This window comes from Orcinus orca, chromosome 17, assembly GCF_937001465.1.
Source record: "Orcinus orca chromosome 17, mOrcOrc1.1, whole genome shotgun sequence".
Lineage (NCBI taxonomy): Eukaryota > Metazoa > Chordata > Mammalia > Artiodactyla > Delphinidae > Orcinus > Orcinus orca.
The window spans coordinates 60,547,878-60,557,316 of NC_064575.1; the positions used below are offsets into that span (position 1 = coordinate 60,547,878).

Sequence of the window (9,439 nt, forward strand, 5' to 3'; positions counted from 1 at the left end):
CAGCTTCTGTTCTCATGCCAAAGTCCAGAACCTCAGCTTTCCTTTGGGAACTTCTTACCTGTTTCCAGTCCAAACAGTTCCAGAGGGCTGATGCTACATTCCATCCACCTTGAAGATGGGCATACGATCCACATCTAGCCAATCCCATGTTCCATCCTATGGGTGCTCTGATGGGTTCAAGGACAATGCTATGACCCAAACCAGCCCAATGACGTTTATTTTATTTTATTTTTTGTCCATGCTGTGCACGCGGGATTTTAGTTCCCCGACCAAGGATCGAACCTGTGCCCCCTACATTGGGAGCGCAGATTCTTAACCACTGGACCACCAGGGAAGTCCCATCCCCTCATTTTCAAAACTGCTATGGATTTAAAGCACACAAGATGATTGTGGTATGAGTGGCCTTTTCAGTATGACTTCTTTGACTTAGAATGTTTTCAATGTTTATCCATGTTGTAACATGTATTATCAGTGCTTCATTCATTTTTAAAATTGTGGTTAAAAATACATAACATGGGGATGGGGGGCAAGTGGAGGGAATGGCCCAGATGCACATCATTCACGGACCCTCTGGACTGGAGGGACTCGTGACAGCCGGAGCCCAGAAATCCGGGGATGGATAAGACACAGCATCCCCTCCAATTCCTGTAAGCACCCCTTGCTCCATCCTGCGCCCAAATACCTCAGCTAGGCCCTCTCCCCACTCTACACTCCAAACTCAGCCGGGACAGACCTCTGCAGCCGCAGCTCCCCACCCTGCAGGAGCAGCTCAGAGGTCCTGTCCCCCTTTCCTCTGAGGGACTCTTTTGGGTGTCCACAAAAGTATTTGATCGCTCAGGACAAAGCTGGTAGAGGACAGGGGGATGGCTGAGCCGGGCGCGCCGCGCTTCCTCCTGACCTTCGACTTTGACGAGACTATCGTGGACGAAAACAGCGACGACTCCGTCGTGCGCGCGCCGCGGCGGGCCAGCGGCTGCCTGAGAACCTGCGTGCCACCTAGCGCGAGGGCTTCTACAACGAGTACAGGCAGCGTGTCTTCCAGTACCTGGGCGAGTAGGGCGTGCGGCCGCGGGACCTGCGCGCCATCTACGAGGCCATCCCCCTGTCGTCCGGCATGGACGAGCTGCTGCAGTTTGTGGCCTAGCAGGGCGCCTGCTTTGAGGTTATTCTCATCTCAGACGCCAACACCTTTGACATGGAGAGTGCGCTGCGCGCCGCCGGCCACCACGGCCTGTTCCGCCGCATCTTCAGCAACCCGTCGGCGCCCGACCCTTGGGGGCTGCTGGCGCTGCGGCCCTTCCACGCGCACAGCTGCGCTCGCTGCCCCGACAACATGTGCAAGCACAAGGTGCTCAGCGACTACCTGCGCGAGCGGGCCCACGACGGCGTGCACTTCGAGCGACTTTTCTACGTGAGCGACGGCGCCAACGACTTCTGCCCCATGGGGCTGCTGGCAGGCGGCGACGTGGCCTTCCCGCGCTGCCGCTACCCCATGCACCGCCTTATGCAGGAGGCGCAGAAGGCCGAGACCAGCTCCTTCCGCGCCAGGGTGGTGCCCTGGGAAACCTCCACCGAAGTGCGCCTACACCTGCAGCAGGTGCTGAGGACGTGCTGAGGACGTGGCCTGCCCGGGCCCGGGCGGGGTGGGGGTGGGGCGGTGGGGGTCGGGAAAGAGAAAGCTAATTTTATTACTCCCTTTCCCTTTCGTTTTGGTATATCCCTCCGGGATTTCCCGGAATCCCAGGTTGGTCCATTTGGGGACTGGAGGAGGGAGTTGGGAGCTATCCCCATCTGTGCAGTTAACCCAGCTCGGCTGCCTCCCTCAGTTCCACTGCAAGCGAATTCCGGAGTCTGGCCCCACCAGGGTGGCACGCATATCTGAGCAGGCAGCAGTGTTTCCAAAAAACTTGTCCTCCCAGCTGGGAGGACGGGGTTTCCTGTCAGGGTAGAGAAGGAACATGTCCCGCCGCGTTGCGGTTAACTGTTGCCTTGGGCTGCATGGCCTCCCTCCTCCAGTCTTCTGTCCAGGGGACCCAGGCCCTAGAATGTCCCTCCCCCGCACCGGACTCCCCGCGGAGAGAGGTGGCGCTCCTTGCCGAGGGTCCCAGGTCTAGATCTTGCTTTACCTGCTGTGACCCTACACTACACTCCTTGCCCACAACCCCCACCCTGTCAGCATCCCCACAGGAAAAAAAGCTGGAGGGAACAGTCACCTGCTGCTGGTGGAAAGAGGTAGCACACTGTCCCGGGGCTCGTGTCTGGCCAGCCAGGGACCTCACAGAGCCCGAAGAGAAGATGTCTCCTTGCACCCCAGCCTCGTCTATGCAGCAAGAAACCAGGGACTTAACCAAAGTCCTCCCACTGACTGGGCCCTCTGAGTCCCCCTCCTCCCGTATGGAACAGAAAGCCATGATGCTTTAAAGCAGAGCCAGTGGAAACCCAAGGCCCACCTCCCTCTTTTGGTGTTTCAGAGCTGTAAAGGAGGTGAAGGCGCAGAGGTGTGCGAGATCTCTCACGCTGCAGTCTGAGGGATGAGGGCGAGGTGATCTCTGTTCTCAGAGAGCCCCACTTAAGCGAGGGAGCTGGTCCCCACTCTTGGAGGAGTGCCCAGCTTGGGGAACCAAGACTGAATACTTAACAAAGCAGTCAACAGGCAAAAGAGCAGGGTGAATCCCACCTTCGCAGAGGGGCACAGGGGTCTAGTGTGGAGGGCTCCATGAGCACCGAGGAGATGGGAGATACTGCTGCTTAGGGCAGGCAGAGGAGGCTCAATTAGCAGGAGCCGTAAAGTTGGTTGCCTTTCAGTCCCTCGGCCCACTAGCCTTGCAGGGCAATCATCAGGAGGTCATTAGAATTTTATTCAAAGTTGGCACTTGCAGCTGGAGACCCTGTCTTGCATGGCGTAAGAGTCCCTTGTGGATAAGGTCACCAAACTCCTTGGCTTCCAGTTCTTTCCTGTCTCCAGCAGGCCTCTGGGTACCTCCTCTGTCTTTACCAGGACCCATTCCCACTGCAATGGGGGGAAGGAACAGACACAGCTCACAGCCCAGGAGGTGTGCAGGACTGGTCCAGTCTTGACTGGAGCAGGCTTTGGTGTGGCAGTCAAGAGGCTCACTCAAGGCGGTGCTTGGGTCAGCATCCCAGAGATCCCAGGCTGTCAGCAGCTGGGCTGCACATAGTTCCCGGGGAAGAATCCAGACCCCTCTGAGCCAATGCCCTCACACCAGCCATCAGAGTAGCAGCGGGTGATGCAGATAATGGTGCCCTCAGAGAAGGAGAGTTCGTTGTACTTCTGGCGGGTGTATGGGTTCAGTGTCACCACTGCAGGGCGGGAGGAGAGGGGTGCCATGAGATGTGCCTCCTGCCCCGCCACAGGGATGCTTGTGCCCACGTACTGGACTCTAGGGGGCAATGTGGAGAGTGGGGCAGGAGATGCCTTCTTCAAAGCCCCAGGACTCCTCCCCAGCTGAGCTAATATTCAGTATCAGGCCAGCTGCTTCCCTCCTCTGAGGCGGTGCCGTGGGGTGGAATAAAAGGCTCCACAAGTGTGACACAGGCCATCCCCTCCACTCCAAGAAACTTCAGTGTTTGAGAGCAGGGCTTTCAGCCCCCGTTCACCCTGGTCCTCCCACAATGTCTCTAGCAGGTGCTGGAGGTATTGCTCAGTAGGTGCTCTAGTAGGTGCTCAGTAAATACAGTAACATTGAACAGTGTAGACTTGGCCGAGTGAGCCTTGGGCAAGTCACTTAGTTTAACCTCTCAGGCTCAGCTTCATCTGCTAAATGGGAGTGTGAAGATCCTAGGAGGTTAAGTAAAAGTGAGAAAATGGATGAAAAGCTTTGACTCTGGGGTCTGGTATAAAGCAGTGGCTAAATTATGTTAACCCCCCCCCTCCGCATATAACATAACATTTACCATTTAAATCATTTTGAGCATACAGTTCTATGGCATTAACTACATTCACGTTGTTGTACAAATATTCTCAGCATCCACCTCCAGAACTTATTCATTTTCCCTATGGGAAATTCTGTATCAATTTCTCTAAATTTTTGCCAACACTTGTTATTTTTAGCTTTCTTGATTATAGGACTTTTAGTGTGTGGAGGGGTATGGCGTTGTGGTATTAACTTGCATTTCATCATGACTAATGATGACTAACATCTTTTCATGTGCTTGTTGACCATTTGTATGTCTTATTTGGAGAAGGGTCTTTTCAAGTCCTTTTTCCATTTAAAACATTGGGTTGTTTGCCGAGTCCCGCCAAGCGCTCCTCCTGGCGACGTTGGTGTCGGTGAGCCCAGCCTGGAGCGGTCTCCGCGCCGCAGGGGCCCGCGCCCCGGGGCATCGCTAGCGGCCTCTCAGGGGCGCCGCTTCCTTTCTCAAGCTCGTAGGAGAGAAGACGCCCGGCCCCCGGCGCCCGTGCCCGGAGCGCCGAGATCGTGCTGTGCCGCGCGGACGTGGCGCCGCAGGGGCGGGTTTTGTTCGGCATTGGCTGCGGCGGTCTGCGCGCCTCTCCCGGAAGTGGGCGTCCCGGCCAGAGTGCACCTGGCGCGGGGCGTCCTCGGGGCTCTTCGCCGTCGGCGCCGCGAGAGCCGGCGGGGGTCTAAGGAGCCAGCGCGCGGCGGCTGGGAACGACCCGTCCCGTGGGTCCCTGGCACCCCAGTGGCATTCGAGCGCGGAGCGGAGGGCCGCGGACCACAGGTAAGGGGACAGGGGTTGGTGGGGGTGGGTGGAGGAAGGAACGACGAATTACACCAGAGCTGTTTGGTACAGTCGCGGAGCTCCCTAACTTGGCGGCAGCAGGAAGGGCTCGCCTTTGGAGTAAAGGCTTTGAGGACGAGCCCGAGCCTACCCACTCCCGTTTTACAGAACATCTGCAGGTGTAAAGCTCCCTCGTGCGCGGTTTTCCTAAGCAGCCAAGTGCCCCTCCCCCGCGATGTCTCTGCAAGCAGAACCTGAGAGGGGCCGGGTGCCTCGAGAGACTCGCCCTTGGCCCATGGGAAGTCCAAGGGATTTATCCTGCATGGTGATTTCACCTGCTGGGACCCCCCCCGCCCCCGCCACCCCGCCAACCCCCACTCTGGCCAGCTGGCCCAGCCCTGGTTACTGCACTTCTCCAGCCCAGGCCGGCCCTTGGCCACCTGCTGGGATGGGAAAGGGAAGGGTGTCAGAATTTCACCTTAGAAACTTGCCAGGGGGTGTGGATTTAAACACATAGTGGTCACCCTGGCAGAAGAGAAGGGAGGAGGGCACCTTGTTGCCCTTTCTTGTGGAATCGGTGGCGCTTCCGCTGAGAGGGACCTCTCCAGTGTTTGGTGTATTGGAACTGAATAATTAGAACTTGTACAATTTTCAAATTATGTGGTACTTGAATTTAAAAGCAAAACCCCTAGAACCTCTAAGTGTTTTAAAATTGAGGTCTAAAAATTGAAGGTCTGTTTTGCTTCCACTATAACATTATATTAAGAAATGTGCATATATTGAGAAGAGAGTCAGAAAAGGGAAGCAAACAAAAATCTCACTGCGGAGGCCATGGGAGTTAAGTTGTAAATGCTGCTGGCTTTCAGTAGCCTGCAGCCATTCTCTTCCTGTAGCTGATGGGATACAAAACTCTACTGGATTGTTCTTTGCACGGGATAGTCTTGTTTTGCAGAAATTCAGCTCAGAGCCATCTTTTGATGTATAAGAATTTCCCAGATTAGGCCCCCAGGCAGATCCTGGAGGGCCAGGGGGATTCCTTGCTTCATTATACCTGTCTGTTGGAGTGGAAAACAGCAATGACATAGGTTTCTTTAAATCTGCTTTTTGGTCTATCATCCAGAGCTTAGAGTAGCTACTTCCTCTCTCCCTCAATAGGGTTGTATTCCTGGAATGAATTATAGTCAGATGACCTTGTTGTTACAGGTGAGGGTCAGGGTCAGGGTCAGGGGTCGGGGGTCGGGGGCTGGGGTTAGGGTTAGGGTTTACGTTTAGAGTTAGGGTGGGAGTTAGGGGTTAGGAGTTAGGGTTAGGGGTAAGGGGTTAGGGGTGAAGGGTTTAGGGTTAGGGTTAGGGTAAGGTTTAGGATACGGCCACGGGTTAGGGTATGGGTACGGGTTAGGGTACGGGTTGGGGTACGCTTTAGGGTTAGGGTACGCTTTAGGGTTAGGGTATGTATTAAACCTCTCCCACTCTCCAGATATCACTTAGCATGTAAAGGAATATTATTTGGGGTCCAGCTATGGAGAAGACTTTAGACACTAGGATAAGACAAAGAACACACACATTATGAATAAATCACATTAGGATTTTGTTTTTAACCTGTACTTTAAAACACTAGTGCTTAGGAAATCTAATGGAGGCAGAAGCAGTAAAGGGTAGTTTTATGGGAATAACATCACAGATTTTGTGTAGAATACCCAGATTTTGACTGGTTATAAAGTCAAGTAGGAATGCTTTTGTTCTGAAGATATAAACCCTCTTCTAAATTGAGCTGTTATTGGAAGTTAGAAATTTTTTGTTGCTGTTGTATTGCTTTGTGTTTTCGTGATTATTCTGCTTGCATCTCCCTTGTGAAACCTTTGATTTGGGGAAGAGTGCCATTACTGGAAATGAGTTTACGGAATTATTCTCAAAAACAGAAGGAAATGGTTCTCACCTAAATATTAAGAAATGATCTCTATACTGGTGTACTAACAGAATTATGATTCAGGGATAATTCTATGAAATGTAATTAAACACAGTATATATATTTTTCTTTTAAATTTCCATTGTTACTTTTTAAAAGTACAATTATAATTCAAGTTCTTTGTAACAAGTGAAATTTAAAAAGATTAAAGGAAAAGATAATATTTTACCACGTGCCATCCTTTCCCACTCGCTGAAACGACCAGCATAATGTGTAGCATTCTCATTTTATCCAGGGGTTCCTTACATCTGGAACATCATGTTTCTCACTGTAGAAAAACATATTTAGCTCTCACACTTTTTATAGGCTACATAACAGTCCATAGAACAGAAGTACCAAGTATTTCAGACTTAGATTTTGGAGGGACACTCAGGTTACTTTCTGTTTTATTTTGTTGTTCTGCTAATTTGTTTTAACCCCAGAAAAATATTTTTTTAAAGTACAAAAAAAAATTAAGTTAGGGGTAAGGATTAGGGTTTAGGGTCCGGGTTAGAGTTAAGGTACAGGTTAGGATTAGGATACAGGTTAGGGTTAGGGTTTGGGTTAGCTTTAGGGTTAAGGTACAGGTTAGGGTACAGGTTAGGGTATGGCTATGGGTTAGGGTTAGGGTATGGGTTAGGGTACGGGTTCGGGTTAGGGTATCGGTTAGGGTTAGGGTACAGGTTAGGGTTAGGGTACGTGTTAGGGTACAGGTTAAGGTATGGCTTCGGGTTAGGGTTGGGGTATGGGTTAGGGTTAGGATACGGGTTAGGGTACGGTTTAGGGTTAGGGTACAGGTTAGGGTTAGGGTACAGTATAGGGTATGGCTATGGGCTAGAGGTAGGGTATGGGTTAGGTTACAGGTTAGTGTTAGGGTATGGGTTAGGATTAGGGTATGGGTTAGGGTATGGTTTAGGGTACGGGTTAGGGTTAGGATACATGTTAGGGTACATGTTAGTGTGAGGGTATGGGTTAGGATTAGGGTACGGCTTAGGGTACGTGTTAGTTTTAGGGTTATGGTTAGGGTACAGTTTAGGGTATGGCTACGGTTTATGGTTAGGGCACGGGTTAGGGTACTGGTTAGTGTTCGGGTATGGGTTAGGATTAGGGTACGAGTTAGGGTACGGTTTAGGGTTAGGGTACAGATTTGGGTATGGCTATGGGTTAGGGTTAGGGTATGGGTTAGGGTATGGGTACGGTTTAGGGTACACGTTAGGGTACAGCTACAGGTTAGGGTTAGGGTACGGTTTAGGGTATGGCTTAGGGTTTGGGTTCGGGTTAGGGTAAGAGTTAGAGTTAGGTTACAGTTTAGGGAATGGCTACAGGTTAGGGTTAGAGTACGCGTTAGGGTACAGGTTAGTGTTAGTGTACGTGTTAGGATTAGGGTACGATTTAGGGTTAGGGTGAGGGTACGGGTATGGTTTAGGCTGCCTGTTAGGGTACGGCGACGGATTAGGGTTAGGGTACGGGTTAGGGTATGGGTTACTGTTAGGGTCCGGTTTAGGATTAGGGTAGGTGTCAGGGTATTGTTTAGGGTTAGGGTTAGGGTTAGGGTACAGTTTAGGGTTAGGGTTAGGGTTAGGGCATGGTTTAGGGGACAGGTTAGCATACGGCTATGGGTTAGGGTACGGGTTAGGGTACGCTTTAGGGTTAGGATATTTATTAAACTTCTCTCACTCTCCAGATATCACTTAGAACGTAAAGCAATATTATTTGGGATCCAGCCAAGAAGAAGACTTTAGACACTAGGATAAGACAAAGAATACACACATTATAAATAAATCTCATTAAGATTTTGATTTTAACCTGTACATTAAAACACTAGTGCTTCAGAAATCTAATGGAGGCAGAAGCAGTAAAGGGTAGTTTTATGGGAATAACATCACAGATTTTCTGTAGAATACACAGATTTTAACAGCTTAGAAAGTCAAGGAGGAATGCTTTTGTTCTGAATATATAAACCCTCTTCTAAATTGAGCTGTAATAGGATGTTAGAAATATTTTGTTGCTGTTCTATTGTTTTGTGTGTTCAGGATTATTCCTCTTGCATCCCCCTTGTTAAGCCTTTGATTTGGGGAAGAGTGCCATTACTGGAAATGAGTTTACAGAATTATTCTCAAAAGCAGAAGGAAATGGTTCTCACCTAAATATTAAGAAATAATCTCTATACTGGTGTACTAACAGAATTATGATTCAGGGATAATAATTCTATGAAATGTAATAAAATACACAATATATATTTCTTCTTTTAAATTACCATTGTTACTTTTTTAAAGTACAATTATAATTCAAATTCTTTGTAACAAGTGAAATTTAGAAAGATTAAAGGAAAAGATAATATTTTACCACGTGCCATCCTTTCCCACTCCCTGAAACGACCAGCATAATGTGTAGCATTCTCATTTTATCCAGGGGTTCCTTACATCTGGAACATCATGTTTCTCACTGTAGAAAAACATATTTAGCTCTTACACTTTTTATAGGCTACATAACAGTCCACTGAACAGAAGTACCAAGTATTTTAGACTTAGCTCTTTGAGGGACAATGAGGGTACATTCTGTTTTATTTTGCTTTTCTGCTAATTTGTTTTAACCCCAGAAAAATATTTTTTTAAATACAAAAAAAAATTAAGTTAGGGGTAAGGATTAGGGTTTAGGATATGGGTTAGGGTAAGGGTTAGGGTTAGGGTACAGGTTAGGATTAGGGTACAGGTTAGGGTTAGGCTTAGGGTTAGGGTACGGGCTATGGTACAGGTAAGGGTATGGCTACGGGTTAGGGTTAGGGTATGGGTT

General features: G+C 49.7%; 1 pseudogene; it reads left to right on the top strand.

The window, feature by feature from the left end:
• The first annotated feature begins 863 nt into the window (after positions 1-863).
• LOC101283125 (phosphoethanolamine/phosphocholine phosphatase-like) lies at positions 864-1,615 on the top strand (annotated as a pseudogene).
• Positions 1,616-9,439: the final 7,824 nt, after the last annotated feature.